Raw genomic sequence first — 18,210 nt, 5'->3', positions numbered from 1 at the left:
TAAAGCACTTTCAAACAAAGTGCTGAACAGTTATTGAAGATAAAAAAAAGATAAAAATAAATAAATACAAGAAATACAGAAAAAACAATACAATTTAAAAAATGATAACAATTTAAAAACTAATGGGCATAAAACTAAGACACACACATATAAAATACACGCCACACTTAAAAAGGGATCTATACAAAATAATTAGCCTCTTCTAGTTACCCTGCAAATAAGAGCAATTCCTTATCATAATTGTGAATATTACATTATGAAACCTGCAAATGAAAAATAAAACAGTCAATTAGTTGTTTGGTTCTGGACCCTTTTAGAAGTCTGCCCGTGCAATGCTGACCACTCCACTGTTTGCTTATTCACGCATTGTGTTTTCAGCAACTTTGCAATGAAGATGGAGCCCTTCATGATTGCAGGGTTCAAAATATAGTAAAGCATAACTTACTAAACTAAACTTAATTATGTTTTCTGGGAGACTTATTGAAACAGGAAGTCATTTAAATAGAATTAGTCTGACAAAGTGAAGCAGGTTGAAAGATTTTAATAAGCAAGACCTGATGCCAGGATCTAAAGAATCACCTGAGAAATAAATTCAGTGACATCTATCAGTCTGCAAAGGGTTACAAAGCCATTTCTAAAGCTGTGGGATTCCAATTTTCATAAAAATTGAGGAAGACATACAGTGGGGCAAAAAAGTATATAGTCAGCCACCGATTGTGCAAGTTCCCCCACCTAAAATGATGACAGAGGTCAGTAATTTGCACCAGAGGTACACTTCAACTGTGAGAGACAGAATGTGAAAAAAAAAATCCTTGAATCCACATGGTAGGATTTGTAAAGAATTTATTCGTAAATTATGGTGGAAAATAAGTATTTGGTCACCTCAAACAAGGAAAATCTCTGGCTCTCACAGACCTGTAACGTCTTCTGTAAGAAGCTTTTCTGTCCCCCACTCGTTACCTGTATGAATGGCACCTGTTTGAACTCATCATCTGTATAAAAGACACCTGTCCACAGCCTCAAACAGTCAGACTCCAAACTCCGCCATGGCCAAGACCAAAGAGCTTTCGAAGGACACCAGGAAAAGTATTGTAGACCTGCACCAGACTGGGAAGAGTGAATCTACAATAGGCAAGCAGCTTGGTGTGAAAAAATCAACTGTGTGAGCAATCATCAGAAAATGGAAGACATACAAGACCACTGATAATCTCCCTCGATCTGGGGCTCCACGCAAGATCTCATCCCGTGGGGTCAAAATGATCATGAGAACGGTGAGCAAAGATCCCAGAACCACACGGGGGGACCTGGTGAATGACCTGCAGAGAGCTGGGACCAAAGTAACAAAGGTCACCATCAGTAACACACTACAACGGCAGGGAATCAAATCCCGCAGTGCCAGACGTGTTCCGCTGCTGAAGCCAGTGCATGTCCAGGCCCGTCTGAAGTTTGCCAGAGAGCACATGGATGATACAGCAGAGGATTGGGAGAATGTCATGTGGTCAGATGAAACCAAAGTAGAACTTTTTGGTATAAACTCAACTCGTCGTGTTTGGAGGAAGAAGAATACTGAGTTGCATCCCAAGAACACCATACCTACTGTGAAGCATGGGGGTGGAAACCTCATGCTATGGGGCTGTTTTTCTGCCAAGGGGACAGGACGACTGATCCGTGTTAAGGACAGAATGAATGGGGCCATGTATCGTGAGATTTTGAGCCAAAACCTCCTTCCATCAGTGAGAACTTTGAAGATGAAACGAGGCTGGGTCTTCCAACATGACAATGATCCAAAACACACCGCCCGGGCAACAAAGGAGTGGCTCCGTAAGAAGCATTTGAAAGTCCTGGAGTGGCCTAGCCAGTCTCCAGACCTCAACCCCATAGAAAATCTGTGGCGGGAGTTGAAAGTCCGTGTTGCTCGGCGACAGCCCCAAAACATCACTGCTCTCGAGAAGATCTGCATGGAGGAATGGGCCAAAATACCAGCTACTGTGTGTGCAAACCTGGTAAAGACCTATAGTAAACGTTTGACCTCTGTTATTGCCAACAAAGGTTATGTTACAAAGCATTGAGTTGTATTTTTGTTATTGACCAAAAACTTATTTTCCACCCTGATTTACGAATAAATTCTTTACAAATCCTACTGTTACGTTCCCCCCGAAGGGGTCTAGGCATGTGAGTGAGGGGACCAGTAACAAATGAGTCCAGAACAGAATGAAAGGAAAACAGACCAGTGTTTTCAGTAAATAAAATAGTCTTTATTATAGATCATCTTAACATAAAGAGCCGGCAACGCCGTTTTACCAATAACACTTGGAAAAAGAGAAAAAGGGTTGCAACAACAAAGAACACAACAACCAAACAAAAACTCCACACCACGAGGAGGTACTTCCAGGGGCCCACAAGCTCACCCTGTCACTAACAGCAGCTGGCTTTGCTGCTGCCAAGGCTCACAAGCCCACACCACTCACGCAAAGCAGCTATGCTGTTTCCACAACTCCACACTTTGAGCAGGCTAACCACACACAACGCAGAGACACCAGAGAACACCCCACCCCCTGCTCACAGCTCATCCCCAGCTTATATGACCTCCGAGAGGTGATTGCTGACTGGGCCCAGGTGGTAAATGAGTCCAATGAGCAGCAGCTGTGTCCTGGGGAGAGAGAAGAGCAAGAGAGAGACGGGGGGTGGAGCAAAAGAGGAGGAGGCGGAGAAAAACACCACGCCCACACAAGGGCAGTATCAGGAGGCCCAGCTAGGGCCGTAACACCCCCTCCCATAATTACAAACCAGTGGTTTGTCATAGAACGTCCTACCCAGCTTTTAAACATATCACCTACCATCCACCATAATAACGGTTAGGCATACCCTGCCGAATCTGCCAAGACCTTTTTGATGGGTTGAAAACACTGCATGGGGTTGGCTCAAGTCCCTCAACATAGTGTCCCAAATGACAGCCAAATGTTTTTTGAGCCATCACATATGGAGAACCCATCAGGCAGCTAGAAGGCCTTACAGCAACACTTCTCTGACGCTTCTTCGCTAGGTCACGGCAAAAGGCATGCTGGTTAGCCAGAGGTGCAGGTTGAAATGGTTGTGTCACACACAATCTATCACACTGTAGGTCATCTGGACCCGAGAGACCGTCATCAGGTGGCAGATTACAATTAGTTGATCTCTGACAGTGACCAAATGACACCACTGAGCAATTATGCTCCAACTGTTGCCTAGGACTGGCAACTTTGTCGGTTTGTGAACCACAGTTCACTCTTTTGAAAGCAGATCGATTTTGCTTTGAGTTTGCTTTCAAACAGTGAGCAACCAGGTGGCCAGGTTTGTGGCAGAAGAAACAGAGCTTTGTTTTGGCTCTTGAAACCACGCCTGTATCGGCTTTGTTAGCTGGCACACTCCTAACTCTCAAGACTGACTGTTTCTGTTTGTAGGCTCCACAATTTGCTATTAAATGGCCAGACTTTAAACAAAAAAAACACTTTCGTTTCACACTGGAATGGGACACAAGTACCTCACCCTTTCGGTACTGTGTAGCTGGCACATCACTAACCTTCACTGGGGCATCGCGCCGGTCATACCTACTGACACTGGTTTTATGGACGAGCGCGAACTCATCAGCCAGCGTCGCAGCCTGCTGTAGCGAGGAAACCTTCTGTTCATTAATATATACCGCGATGCGCTCAGCAATGCAGTTCTTAAATTCCTCTATGAGCATTAGTTCCCGGATCGAAGCCAGGTCAGTGGCTTTGCAGGCCGCACACCACCGATCGAAAAGAACACCTTTTTCCCTGGCGAAATCAAGATAGGACTGACCCTGACCTCTTCTCAACCCCCGGAAACGCTGCCTATAGGCTTCTGGGACCAGCTCATAGGCCAGCAGGATAGCCCTTTTCAGCTTGTCATAGTCCAAGCTGTCCTCAGCTGACAACGAGGAACAAACTTCTTGAGCCTTACCCGCCAGCTTACATTGGAGCAAAATGGCCCATGAATCCCGTGGCCAGTGCAAGGCCGTGGCTATTCGTTCAAACGACTCGAAGTAGCTGTCGACCTCAGTGTCACGGAACATCGGAACCAGACGACTGTTTTTCCCTACGTCAAACGGGATGTCCGCCTGACGAATGGAGGCGGTCGGAGGAAGGGAAACCTGCCGGAGTTCCAGCTGTCGCAACCTCACAGCTGTCTCTGCCTCCACCTCCACCTTCATCAGCTCAACCTCCCTAGCCCTAGCCAGTTCCGCGTCCAAACGCCTAAGCTCTAGCTCCCTTTTCAGCTGGAACTCTCTCTCACGCTGCTCCTTCTCCAGCTGGAGACGAGCCAGACGGACACGGAGCTTAGCATCCAGCTTCGAGCCTTCACTTGATTCAATGGAGAGGGGTTCGAAGCGAGGCACTGTCATGGGTTTGTCCTCAGGCAGCCCCTGATCAACAGGTGTCGACACCAATGGACCTACAGCTTGAGCTGGCGCCTGCAGAACGGGCTGAGACGCTGCACCACGCTCACCCTTAAACACTGCAATATCAAAGGTAGCCATTGACTCTAAAACAAACACTACCTGAGGCTAACAATAACAACAAAGAAGCACCACCTCCAATACACAAATGAGAAAACAGGCGGGAAAAGTGTGGCCACAGGTTAACCAATAAATAAAAATACCGCCAACCCTCTCCCCAGACCTGCCTACTAAAATCTTAGCCTAGTTAGCTTCTGGAGTGTACCAGGCTCGAGGCAACTTTAAAGGCTAAGCGTCAAGTGCACAAAGCACCGACAAGCCTACCCCCGACAGGGAACTAATCCCCACCCGGGATGACTCCGAAAATAACAAAGGAAAAATAAAAAATGAGTGCCCGAAGGAGGAGCTTACGCTCAGCTAGACACTCCCCTTTGCTAACTGGAGAGAGAGCGCAGCAGATACAATACAACTAAACAAGCCACCAGCAAACAACTCACTAAAACTCAATTGCTGTTCCTTCCAGTCATATCCCGGACGAGCCCCCACTTTGTTACGTTCCCCCCGAAGGGGTCTAGGCATGTGAGTGAGGGGACCAGTAACAAATGAGTCCAGAACAGAATGAAAGGAAAACAGACCAGTGTTTTCAGTAAATAAAATAGTCTTTATTATAGATCATCTTAACATAAAGAGCCGGCAACGCCGTTTTACCAATAACACTTGGAAAAAGAGAAAAAGGGTTGCAACAACAAAGAACACAACAACCAAACAAAAACTCCACACCACGAGGAGGTACTTCCAGGGGCCCACAAGCTCACCCTGTCACTAACAGCAGCTGGCTTTGCTGCTGCCAAGGCTCACAAGCCCACACCACTCACGCAAAGCAGCTATGCTGTTTCCACAACTCCACACTTTGAGCAGGCTAACCACACACAACACCAGAGAACACCCCACCCCCTGCTCACAGCTCATCCCCAGCTTATATGACCTCCGAGAGGTGATTGCTGACTGGGCCCAGGTGGTAAATGAGTCCAATGAGCAGCAGCTGTGTCCTGGGGAGAGAGAAGAGCAAGAGAGAGACGGGGGGTGGAGCAAAAGAGGAGGAGGCGGAGAAAAACACCACGCCCACACAAGGGCAGTATCAGGAGGCCCAGCTAGGGCCGTAACACCTACCATGTGGATTCATGGATTTTTTTTTCACATTCTGTCTCTCACAGTTGAAGTGTACCTCTGGTGCAAATTACTGACCTCTGTCATCATTTTAAGTGGGGGAACTTGCACAATCGGTGGCTGACTAAATACTTTTTTGCCCCACTGTACATGAAAATGTTCTTTTTTAAATTTACCGGCCAATTGAACATGGTTTGTTTATTCAAGTCTTTAAATATTTCAAGAATGTCCCCACAACAAAAATGACTTGAAAAACATGTTTTTGTAAGGTTTGGAGCTAAATGTGGAAAAATGTTGCTGTTAATTTCAGCATGTTTCAGTATACAAACAGCACCCTGCTGTCTCTGCCATTGTACTTTTGCACAGATGCCTTTTCATTTTTAACCCTCTAGATTAGTTGCTGTCCTCAGGCAACAAATTTCCATCTCTTAATTTTTATTTATTTAATAACACTAGACTGTTCATTAAAATGAGGAGCAGAAGAGGGTTGGAGGTGCGGGAATCCTTTTACGACACAAAGCTGTGAGGGCTGCAACCTCGGAGGCTAATCTTATCTTTATACGTGTTTAAATAGAAATAACCATATTAATAAAAAATATGTGCATGAAGTTGTAAAGAAGTACATCTACTTGTTTAAACACTGAATGTTTTCATTCATGGCAAATTTATGAGTATAGACCACTTTTATCAGGGCAAACACTACGTTGGTGCTTGTCAATTCTAAGTTTGTGGAGCACAGGAGAACCTGTGTGCTAAAGTTTTGAAAACTGAGTTTTGGAAATAGATTTGTATTTCCAGGTAAAAGAAACTAAAAAAAGAGACTGTGACTGAAGCCAAATCTGTCCTTATCTTGCAGGTGACAAGTCAACAAGTAATGAAACTTGGCTAGGTATGTGAACAGCTAATTAAAGCACAGATAGCCAAGAGCTATTGTTCCTGGTTGTGTGCCCATTTCAATGCATCTCTGTCATAACTAAGGGATTATCAGTTACATAGAAGTAAGTGTATCATAGTTTTAAATAAACACAGCAGTTACTCAGTGGCATCGTCTGGGTTTCATTTACCCTAGATGCAGTAGGGCTGCAATATCTCACATGGAGCGTACAAATACCAAAAGACAAGAACAAAAGATGTCTTTGTCTTTGACTGCAGTAACAATAATTTTCCAGGAATAACTTCCGTACTTTGCATGAGAGAGTAAAGGTGTCATTAGATTAAGTGAAATGAATATATTTTATCTATAATGTACGAACTTTTATTACTGTACATTTGTCATTTGTTCGATTTTTAAGAACATTATGTTGTGCATAGAAAAAATGTTGAATGTTGGTGACAATACTACCTGCCCAAACCCCCCCACCCAACAAACAAACGAAAAACGTAATTTGATTGGCCTCTCTCATTTCTGATAATTTAAACTTTATTTATTAACATTATCTGAACATCTGAAGTTTCTGCTGCTTGAAATTTTATTTTGGTCATCAGGTGTAGTAATTTAACTTTATTCAACAGAATTAAGAAAGTTTTCACTGTCCTTTCATTTCAGAAAAGGAACATTATACCAACAGTAAAATATGGTGGTGGTAGTGTGATGGTCTGGGGCTGTTTTGCCCTAGTGAATTCTGCTGTCTACCAAAACATCCTGAAGGAGAACAGCAAGACAATGAGCTAAAACACACCAGCAAGTCCACCTCTAATGATGTAAGAAAAATGAAATGAAGACTTTGGAGTGGCCTACGTAAAGTCCTGGCCCGATTGTCCTAAACTGATTGAGATGTTGTGACATGAGCTTAAAAAGGTTTGTTTTCATAAAAATTGAGGAAGACATACATGAAAATGTTCTTTTTTAAATTTACCGGCCAATTGAACATGGTTTGTTTATTCAAGTCTTTAAATATTTCAAGAATGTCCCCACAACAAAAATGACTTGAAAAACATGTTTTTGTATGGTTTGGAGCTAAATGTGGAAAAATGTTGCTGTTAATTTCAGCATGTTTCAGTATACAAACAGCACCCTGCTGTCTCTGCCATTGTACTTTTGCACAGATGCCTTTTCATTTTTAACCCTCTAGATTAGTTGCTGTCCTCAGGCAACAAATTTCCATCTCTTAATTTTTATTTATTTAATAACACTAGACTGTTCATTAAAATGAGGAGCAGAAGAGGGTTGGAGGTGCGGGAATCCTTTTACGACACAAAGCTGTGAGGGCTGCAACCTCTGAGGCTAATCTTATCTTTATACGTGTTTAAATAGAAATAACCATATTAATAAAAAATATGTGCATGTGCATGAAGTTGTAAAGAAGTACATCTACTTGTTTAAACACTGAATGTTTTCATTCATGGCAAATTTATGAGTATAGACCACTTTTATCAGGGCAAACACTACGTTGGTGCTTGTCAATTCTAAGTTTGTGGAGCACAGGAGAACCTGTGTGCTAAAGTTTTGAAAACTGAGTTTTGGAAATAGATTTGTATTCCCAGGTAAAAGAAACTAAAAAAAGAGACTGTGACTGAAGCCAAATCTGTGTCCTTATCTTGCAGGTGACAAGTCAACAAGTAATGAAACTTGGCTAGGTATGTGAACAGCTAATTAAAGCACAGATAGCCAAGAGCTATTGTTCCTGGTTGTGTGCCCATTTCAATGCATCTCTGTCATAACTAAGGGATTATCAGTTACATAGAAGTAAGTGTATCATAGTTTTAAATAAACACAGCAGTGACTCAGTGGCATCGTCTGGGTTTCATTTACCCTAGATGCAGTAGGGCTGCAATATCTCACATGGAGCGTACAAATACCAAAAGACAAGAACAAAAGATGTCTTTGTCTTTGACTGCAGTAACAATAATTTTCCAGGAATAACTTCCGTACTTTGCATGAGAGAGTAAAGGTGTCATTAGATTAAGTGAAATGAATATATTTTATCTATAATGTACGAACTTTTATTACTGTACATTTGTCATTTGTTCGATTTTTAAGAACATTATGTTGTGCTTAGAAAAAATGTTGAATGTTGGTGACAATACTACCTGCCCAAACCCCCCCACCCAACAAACAAACGAAAAACGTAATTTGATTGGCCTCTCTCATTTCTGATAATTTAAACTTTATTTATTAACATTATCTGAACATCTGAAGTTTCTGCTGCTTGAAATTTTATTTTGGTCATCAGGTGTAGTAATTTAACTTTATTCAACAGAATTAAGAAAGTTTTCACTGTCCTTTCATTTCAGAAAAGGAACATTATACCAACAGTAAAATATGGTGGTGGTAGTGTGATGGTCTGGGGCTGTTTTGCCCTAGTGAATTCTGCTGTCTACCAAAACATCCTGAAGGAGAACAGCAGGACAATGAGCTAAAACACACCAGCAAGTCCACCTCTAATGATGTAAGAAAAATGAAATGAAGACTTTGGAGTGGCCTACGTAAAGTCCTGGCCCGATTGTCCTAAACTGATTGAGATGTTGTGACATGAGCTTAAAAAGGTTTGTTTTCATAAAAATTGAGGAAGACATACATGAAAATGTTCTTTTTTAAATTTACCGGCCAATTGAACATGGTTTGTTTATTCAAGTCTTTAAATATTTCAAGAATGTCCCCACAACAAAAATGACTTGAAAAACATGTTTTTGTATGGTTTGGAGCTAAATGTGGAAAAATGTTGCTGTTAATTTCAGCATGTTTCAGTATACAAACAGCACCCTGCTGTCTCTGCCATTGTACTTTTGCACAGATGCCGTTTCATTTTTAACCCTCTAGATTAGTTGCTGTCCTCAGGCAACAAATTTCCATCTCTTAATTTTTATTTATTTAATAACACTAGACTGTTCATTAAAATGAGGAGCAGAAGAGGGTTGGAGGTGCGGGAATCCTTTTATGACACAAAGCTGTGAGGGCTGCAACCTCTGAGGCTAATCTTATCTTTATACGTGTTTAAATAGAAATAACCATATTAATAAAAAATATGTGCATGTGCATGAAGTTGTAAAGAAGTACATCTACTTGTTTAAACACTGAATGTTTTCATTCATGGCAAATTTATGAGTATAGACCACTTTTATCAGGGCAAACACTACGTTGGTGCTTGTCAATTCTAAGTTTGTGGAGCACAGGAGAACCTGTGTGCTAAAGTTTTGAAAACTGAGTTTTAGAATTAGATTTGTATTTCCAGGTAAAAGAAACTAAAAAAAGAGACTGTGACTGAAGCCAAATCTGTGTCCTTATCTTGCAGGTGACAAGTCAACAAGTAATGAAACTTGGCTAGGTATGTGAACAGCTAATTAAAGCACAGATAGACAAGAGCTATTGTTCCTGGTTGTGTGCCCATTTCAAAGCCTGTGCTTAGAAAAAATGTTGAATGTTGGTGACAATACTACCTGCCCAAACCCCCCCACCCAACAAACAAGCAAAAAACGTAATTTGATTGGCCTCCCTCATTTCTGATAATTTAAACTTTATTTATCAACATTATCTGAACATCTGAAGTTTCTGCTGCTTGAAATTTTATCTTGGTCATCAGGTGTAGTAATTTAACTTTATTCAACAGAATTAAGGAAGTTTTCACTGTCCTAGGAAAATTGGATTCAATCAAATGCACTTGATTTACTGGTCATCAGCAGGTGTGAACACCTTTATAAAATCAGAAGGTTTGGCACCTTGCTGGTCTGGAGCATTCAGGCATCCTAACAGATTCAGGTCAGACCAATGCCCAGAGAAAATGGCAAAAATAAAATAACAAATTAAGAGCTACATCTCAGATCCACAGGTCTCATTTAGTGTGGTAAATGTTAAAGTTCATGACAGTACATTTAGAAAAGAAAATAACTTAACAAGTATGACTTGCTTGTCAATTTTCAGTCATGGTGATGGAGGGATGATGTATGAAGCCATGGGATCCGAGCACCTTACAATCACGGAGTTGGCCATGGACTTCCCTGTAAATCAAAATGTTAAAGTTTTAAATATGTAGTCATCTGTCCCACAGCCACAACTCAAGGTGTTGCAATGGCTGAGACCATAAATGTTACACACACACACACATACACACTCACGTGCACGCACACACGCACGCACACACCTTCATACATCAAGTTACTTTTTGCACAACCCATTGCCATTGTTGCACTTTTCTATTGCACACTGTTGTGTCTGTATCATTCTGTTCTGGTGTTGCACTGTTTTTGTTTGTTTTTGGTTTTTTTTGCAATTTCTGCACATTTACACTTTATGTAGTTCTGTGTTGATTGTCTGCTATATGTAGCACCCTGGTCTTGGAGGAATGCTGTCTCACTGTACTATGTACTGTACCACTGCACATGGTTGAAATGACAACAAAGCCACTTCACTTGACCTAAAGAAGAGTGAGAAAAAAGTTCTTCACAATGATGTGAAAGACTGATAAAATTCTTCACGTTACTAATGAATGATAAAAAATTCAGCACAATTTAGTTGCACATGTACAATGACAATAAAGGGCTAATATCCTATTGTTGTACTGTTGAAAACGGTCCTACAAGCTACCGAATCATGAATCATTCACGGTGTAGAATCTTGTGAAAATGTAAAAGAATCCACCAAAAGAGTTCAAAGTGACTGGGACAGACTCAAAAATATTCGTGAACCAACCTCTAACTGATCTAGACATGGAATTATTTTACTGGTGGAAAATCAAAAGACTACCAAGCTTCAACATATCCACTGATATATCAATGGCTCCAAGTCACACAGTCACGAAACAAAACGAAACAAAACCCCACAGAACTATGTTCAGTGTGGTTTGTGAACATAGTTCTGTGGGGTTTTGAGTGAAATAGTTACCGCATTCCTGCATGTTCTTGGCACTAATACAGATTTCCCCCCACACCCTGCTATTGTTTTAACATGTCTGGCACTCAAAGAATTTCTGAACTTCTTCCTGGAACATTTGTGGCTTTAAACTTGTGTAGCTTGTTTAAGGTGTCTTGAGTATCATCTTTCTTTCAGTGTTATTAAATATTTTTTTGTTTTCTCCTTTCAAGATGGCTCCGATCACATTTCGCGCAGACACGCATTCTCCTATGACCGTGTATTAGTGTAGAGTAAAAAGAAACAAAACATCAGCAGGCTTACTCTTGTGACTTATAGAAATTGAGAAAACACTGAATGTTAAGTTTTTGCAGACTATCCAAATAGCATTTACTGAATGAGTGATGACTCTCCATATAATATTAATTAGTATAATTTGTATTATCAATAAACAGAATGAACCATTATTTTCAAATCCAGTCAAAGACGTGCACTATTCAGTACTGTCATGAAAGTCCAGTGGTGTAATATTTTTCTACAGATAGCACCGGTGGCTACATAAAGCAATCTGAGAAAAAGTCCGGATTGCTAGACACAGTCAATAGTGGAAAAACCCAGATACAGCCAGAGAAATAAAATCATTTGAGCCCCAGGTGATTTGATTTTTGCACACATATCAGGCGGATTTTGTCCCACTCCTCTTTGCAGAAGATCTTCTCCAAGTCATTAATGTTTCATGGTTGAAATTTGGCAGCACAAACCTTCAGTTCCCTCCACAGATTTTCTATGGGATTAAGGTCTGTAGACTGACCATGCCACTCCAAGACCTTAATATGCTTCTTCTTGAGCCAGTCCTTTGCTGCCTTGGCCGTGTGTTATGGATCACTGTCATGCTGGAATACCCACCTATGACCAATTTTCAATGCCCTGGCTGAGGGATGGAGGTTCTCACCCAAGATTTGATGATGACCCCATCCATCCTCCCTTTGATGCGGTGCAGTTGTCCTGTCCCCCTGGCAGAAAAACACCCCAAACCATGTTTCCACCTCAATGTACAATGGTGGGAACGATGTCCTTGGAGTCATAGGCAGCAATCCTCCTCTAAACATGGCGAATTGAGTTGATGCCAAATAGCTTGGCTCATCTGACCACAACACTTTCACCCAGTCCTCCTCTGAATCACTGAGTTGTTCAGTGGCAAACTTCAAATGGGCCTGTACATGTGCTTTCTTGAACAGAGGGACCTTGTGGGCACTGCAGGATTTCACCCGTGTGCACACCTGTGTGCGTGAGCATGCTTGTATTCAAAAGGTTTCTCCATGTAAGTATCTAATAGTAGGTGTTGGGAGCCATAGCCCTGCCAACAGGACATGAAGCAGGCATGGAGGAGATCCAGGCCCCAGACATCTAGAGGCCCTCCAGAGCATAAGAGCCCATGGAGGATCACTGGAGGGCAGCCATGTCACCCTCCAAGAAAACTGCGGAGACCCCCAGTTTTCTTGTAAAACAAAGGGGGCCTAGTAAAAAAAACGTCTGGGAACCACTGCTGTAAATGATCATTGACTCATGTTAACAATAAACTTCAAACAGTACCTCCCTGTCTCTGTTCCTAACATTTATAATCAGGATTTCACTCAGGCGGCATCAGCTGATTCTGTTATTTGTAAATATCAGTATTTTTTATTCAGATGTGGGAAAAATACTTAAGAGTGCACACTCCAGTGAAGTTGGTGAGGAGATGTACCAGACTGATCCCTGTCCAAAGGTATCGTACACTAACTATGACCACTGGGACAGGCTGTAGCCCCCCACCCTACCACTGTGAACCTGAATTGATTAGGCAGAAGAAAATGAATGGATAGACTGAAATTTTTTAAAAATGTTTTTTTTCTAGAAATCTGAGCAGTTGGTGTGTCCTTGGATTTGGTGATATTAATATTAGAGCTAGCAATCTTTCCTACAGAATCTCTACTATAAGCCATGTTGACTGAAATTATTCCTATTTTTACCTGAAGGCCCGGACAAATATGCTGGGTGAAGGATGTAAACTAAATCACATCTTAACTGTTTACAGTTAAGGAACATATTCATATTTAATTGAAATATGAACCAGTGATTAAATTTCATGAATTTGCGATCATTTTTTGATTGTTGATTCCAAGATGGTCTGTTTGGCTTTTTTTTTTCATTTTAATTCTCTTTTCAGTTTGCCAGAACAGTTCTCCATGCACTCTAAAAAACGCTGGGTTAAAAATGAGCCAATTTGTAACCCAACGCTGGGTCAAATATGGACCAAACCAACGCTTGGTTGTTTCAACTTAACAAGGTTGGGTTACTGTTTTGATCCAGCACACTGGGTTAGGATAACTATCCAAAAATTGAGTTAAATTGACCAATGTTTAAAGTTGGGGTTGCCAAAAATTGGGTCGAAACTCAGAACCCATCACAAGGGTTATCTTACCATTAACGTTGGGTTAAAATTTCTACTTACTATAAAATTAAACATATAAAAACTAGATTCAAAACAGATTTTCTCAAATAATCTTTTTATTCCCATATGATACATAGAATATAGACAAACAGAGTAGTTAATTATCACTTTTTAAACTCTTGAACAAGTCTGCCAGCACACTGAGGTCACAGAAACAAGAGAAAAAAAGCTTGCATTCACAGTGTTGTTTGCAGTTTTCTGTCATCATGATCTCTCCTGAAGTTTGTCACTATTAGCCAAGCAGTAAGTCCACAATACTGTAATGATGATTGTGACTTTGGTCATGGTTGCAGAAAATTTTAATAATATATAATATTATTATTTTTTATAATTAATAATTTTTCTGTTCTGATTTACTCTGTGAAATTTGAGAATGCAGAATGTTAGAATATATTTTTGTTCAATATTTGATTCATTCAGTTGCATTTTCTGCAACTGAAAAATCTGAACGCATACACACAGCAGTAGCACAGAGGTCAGCACTGTTGCCTCACAGCATCAGGCTGGAGTCTTTCTGTGTAGATTTTGCATGTTCTCCCCGTCTTTGTGTGGGTTCTTCCTGGGTACTCTGGCTTCCTCCTGCAGTCCAAAGACATGCAGTTAGTGGGGATAGGTTGCCCCTAGGTGTGAGTGCAAATGGTTGTTTGTGTCTATGTGTTAACCCTGCGACCGATATATAGTTTGGATAAATTATTGTGACACCTGAATTGAAAATGATACCATACTTTATTCATTCACAATCTGTTGTCTCTCTAATGTTTAATAGTAGTAATATTCTTCACCTCTGTGTATGTTATATGTGATTTTCTGGCAGAGCAGCAATTTGTGCTCACAGATGGTGAAAATGTGGAGAGATGGTGGTGTTCATCCAGCTAGCGGTGCATGTTTACTACAGTGTATGAGGTGATTGAGTGCACAGCGTCCACACACTGCACAGGGTAAAAACATTACTTGAATATTGTTTTATATTTATATATATATTTACTTTCTGTTGGCCATCACCTCAGGTTCACCATTATAGTTTCAGCCTACAAATATAAACTGTCTAAATATTAAAACATTTCAAAAATAGTTGTTTTCAAGCATTAATGTCTCAGAAATAAGCAAAGCTGTTCATGTTTGTCATTATAGTTTTATTTTTATGAAAATGATGAACTTCACATTATGTATCTAATCAAATAACATTTGATAAATCTGTTTCATTCTCATACATATGTAACAGAAATGTCTCTAATGTAGACCTGTACAGAGTAGTGTAAGCTATAAAATATTATAAATGAAACACTAACATTTATGTAAAACTTTTTTAAATAAAAAATGAACAAGCACTTTACAGATTTTTAAAAAAGGATCTTAAAAACAACACTTTTTAAAATCTTTGGTCTAAGTGGTCATCAAAACAGAAAACAGAACTCAACAGTTTTCAATAATAAACTGTACCATGCACTAATATGACACATCCCCCAATAACAATATATATTTCAAAGTTTAAAACCACATGCAGTGCGTGACCATGATCGGCACACTGTTCACTGAGACCCTGAACACCACTTCTTTGAAGCTTTCTTCTTCTTCTTCTTGCAATCAAAATGAAAGCAGAAACAGGACTAAGTCTACTGAAAGGAAAAAGCTGAATATCTGAGCTAAAACCTCTCAGGTGAAATAATTACGATAGAAACAATAATTCAATGCAATGTCTCAGGTAGCTTAGTCCATTATAACTGTTGATACAAGCTCAGTACAATTAATACTCAGTGTTAGGGAACTCCAGTGTGGGAACTAGTGGCTTTTATGATTTTATGCTTGTAATCATCTAACTTTCATCCATTCATCCATCCATTTAACTTAGGAGTAAGAAATTTCAGGTCATGCTGTCTTTAACTAAACGACTTGGTTCACTTTGTGGCTGGGCTGTATGTGCGGATATATCATGTCAGCTTGGGCAGGAGTACTTGTCCCCTGTTACCATTAGCAAGATTCTCCAAGAGTTCCTTCATGAGTAGAGCTTATAAGCGCTTCAACCTTCTCGCGCATCTGTGGCTGTGCAGGTTGCCCGTTTTTTGGTTGCTCTTTTTGCCCCAATGGTTGTGAGTGTGTATATACCCCCAATAGATTTTTCGGGCTGCAGTTAACTTGGGAGGAAGGGGTGGGTCTCCCATGACAAGATAAAAAACTATTATGTGGGATACCTTTTAATTAAATCCCATCATCTGATATCAAGTGTCAAATTATATCAAACCTGTAAAGCTGTTTACAGTCAGAGGTTTTGAAAACTGTGATTGTAAATACATTCAAACAAGCTTTTCTCTTTGTGTTGAATATCAACACTGTGACTTCTTTGCCTGTAGGCTTTACTTAAACGCAACCAAGAACTGAGTTGTAGAAGCCGTCACTCCAAATGTCCTTTGATAATAAGAAAAAATACCTTTTCAGTACACGGCCTAAATTTCTTCCCTGACTTCTTCTGAATGCCATCATAGACTGGACCAATTATGCTTAACTGACTTAGAGACTTTAACAGTGTTTTCTATGTAAGAATGTCTCGTGCTGATAGACCTGCAAACTTGACAAAACTGTTTTTCAGACTACAGGTAGCTGTCCTCAATGTATCCAATTCAGGGTCACAGGAGGATGCTGCTGCAACAAGGCAAAGGCAGGACAGGCTCCCAGTTTATTGCAGGGCTAACACAATACATGTGACAGAAAATCCACTTAAATGTTTGTTTTTTATAATAATAATCATAATTGTGATTATAATTATTATTTGAAAGTTTCTTTATAAATCGACTTAGATTTTTTATAACCCCTAGAATATAAACCTGAGCTGTTTCAGATTCTGAGCTCTGACCTCAGTGTAAGGTGGCTATGTCCTCACTGCAGCTGCCTCTCCCAAGTACTTCTGCTTCTTGTCTTCCCCCAGACAAACACGCCTTCCTTTAGGCGTACATTCATACAGAGGTAATCTACGGAAACACACTAGTTCAGTCTTTGATAGAGAAATCAGTTTCTGTGAAACATTTCTGTAAATGAACATCGTGTGGAGAATTAATGTATTACTAACATAACCACATTATCATTATTATCATCACTCGCTGACTTGTTAATAGTTACTATATAAATGCTGTCCATTTATATGGTCTTACCTGTAAAGACTGCTGTATTCATCGGATTCCAACTAGAGCGAATCTGGAGTCTTCCCATGCTCTTGTAAGTGATCCTCGATCTGAATGGATGATAACAACCTTCTGAACAAACTATCTGTTGGAGATGGCCCATACTGGCCCAAAACGATGGGACTGATTTCAGCTAATAACGTCCATTTTATGGACTGATCCATAGCTGGTGTTCCTTTACCCATGCTCCATCGCTACGAGATGTATAATCGGCCCTTTGTGCGTCATTTCGCTGAGAAACAACGCCGATCACATGCGTCCCTTGGTTCATGAAAAAAAATAAAAAAAATCTAAAATGTCCATTAGATGGCAGCAGAGCGCAGTAAATGTACCTGAGCCTAAGTCACATGTGGCCCGTGGCAGACGGCTGTTCCCTCTTAAAGTGAGATAACTTTAGAAGCTCAGTTGTTCTGTTGATGAAATTACACAATAGTGATAAGGTCAAAATCCGAAAAAACCAAACACTACCGCGAGAGGAAACATCAAAAGCTTAATTTCATACCAAAAACTTTGTGATTTCAAACTTTGTCCTCCCTCGGGACAAATCTGTCCACACCAATATAAAATACCCACCATCCGTGAAATGGTAAATGGTAAATGGCCTGCATTTGTATAGCGCTTTTTCTAGTCCATAGGACCCCAAAGCGCTTTACACTACATTCAGTCATTCACCCATTCACACACACATTCACACACTGGTGATAGCAAGCTACATTGTAGCCACAGCTGCCCTGGGGCGCACTGACAGAGGCGAGGCTGCCGGACACAGGCGCCACCGGGCCCTCTGACCACCACCAGTAGGCAAACACGGGGTTAGTATCTTGCCCAAGGATATATCCGTGAAACACTACAAATATAAAAACGTATTTACATCACATTACAGCCCCGCTCTCAAAACCCGATGAGGGTGTAAGACTTCCTGTGAAGCTGGATTTAAGAAAAAAGTGAAGATGGAGCTTTTTTATGACCCCAGATAGCAAAATATGGTAAATGGCCAGCATTTGTATAGCGCTTTACTAGTCCCTAAGGACCCCAAAGCGCTTTAAACATTAAGTCATCTACACATTCACACACTGGTGATGGCAAGCTACATTGTAGCCACAGCCGCCCTGAGGCGCACTGACAGAGGCGCCAC

General features: G+C 40.7%; 1 long non-coding RNA gene across 1 annotated transcript; it reads right to left on the bottom strand.

The window, feature by feature from the left end:
- Positions 1-13,970: 13,970 nt before the first annotated feature.
- LOC146697022 (uncharacterized) lies at positions 13,971-17,331 on the bottom strand. Its single transcript, XR_014923126.1, has 3 exons — positions 17,046-17,331; positions 16,751-16,865; positions 13,971-14,481 (listed from the first exon to the last, which is right to left on the bottom strand). It is a non-coding gene; the product is annotated as an uncharacterized LOC146697022 (long non-coding RNA).
- Between the last annotated feature and the right edge of the window lie 879 nt (positions 17,332-18,210).

Source organism: Copadichromis virginalis, linkage group LG12 (genome assembly GCF_057382275.1).
Source record: "Copadichromis virginalis isolate Kocher_CV1m ecotype Utaka linkage group LG12, C_Virginalis_male_GT1.1, whole genome shotgun sequence".
NCBI lineage: Eukaryota > Metazoa > Chordata > Actinopteri > Cichliformes > Cichlidae > Copadichromis > Copadichromis virginalis.
The sequence above is the reverse complement of the archived record's forward strand: the minus strand, read 5'-3'. Positions and strand labels throughout refer to the sequence as shown.